We start from the raw sequence: 654 nt of genomic DNA on the forward strand, positions 1-654 counted from the left end.
GCATTTTATTATTTTCATAAGTCAATTTGGACTTTACTTTCAGTTGATGATGGAACAGGCATAATTCACTGTGCAAAATTCATCAGCCCTGAGTCTGAAGGTGACTGTGATCATCAGGATTCCCAAAGAGAAAAGGGACCTAATTATAGCCTCAAGAACCTGCTTCTGAGTTTAGCTGCCCCAGAGAATCCCTTAAAACTAGGGGATCTCGTTAATGTCCGTGGCCGCTTGAATATCTTCAGAGACCAGCCTCAGATTATTGTGAACAGTTTACGTATCCTTTTTGCTTGTTTGAATCTGTGATTGTGGTTGTCCTAGGTATGCTTTTCTGCAGAGATAAAGGAGGCTTTATTATATTACAAATTTTGATTTGTATAATTTGCTTAAATTTTGCAGTAATTGGTATTATATTTTATTTAGAAAAAAATGAAAGTATTTATCAATAAAGTTACCAGGTTTTCTACATTGAAATTGTGATAAAGAAGAATTTTCAACAGCGATAATTTCCTTAACATTTGCTTCAGGTCATGTTCACGATGTTAATGAAGAGTGGTTTCGGATATTGGAAATAAATGCACTAAGGAAGAACAAGGCAGCTTCATTAATAGTGCTAAGAATTATTCAAGTTCGACAGACTGCATTTTTGTTTCCTTT

The 654-nt window shown here is 34.7% G+C and overlaps 2 protein-coding genes across 3 annotated transcripts in view; one reads left to right on the forward strand and one right to left on the reverse strand.

Annotated features, from left to right (window-relative positions):
* LOC119591398 (serine protease HTRA2, mitochondrial-like) overlaps nt 1-654 on the reverse strand; it is a gene marked incomplete at its 3' end in the record, with an annotated part of 49,963 nt that overhangs the window by 25,758 nt on the left and 23,551 nt on the right.
* The window catches only part of LOC119591399 (importin subunit alpha-9-like), a gene marked incomplete at its 3' end in the record, with an annotated part of 83,153 nt that overhangs the window by 2,228 nt on the left and 80,271 nt on the right, over nt 1-654 (forward strand). For both annotated transcript variants that reach the window (XM_037940141.1, XM_037940143.1), the window contains 1 exon segment: nt 44-274.

The sequence above is a fragment of the Penaeus monodon genome, chromosome 28, assembly GCF_015228065.2.
Source record: "Penaeus monodon isolate SGIC_2016 chromosome 28, NSTDA_Pmon_1, whole genome shotgun sequence".
Taxonomy (NCBI): domain Eukaryota; kingdom Metazoa; phylum Arthropoda; class Malacostraca; order Decapoda; family Penaeidae; genus Penaeus; species Penaeus monodon.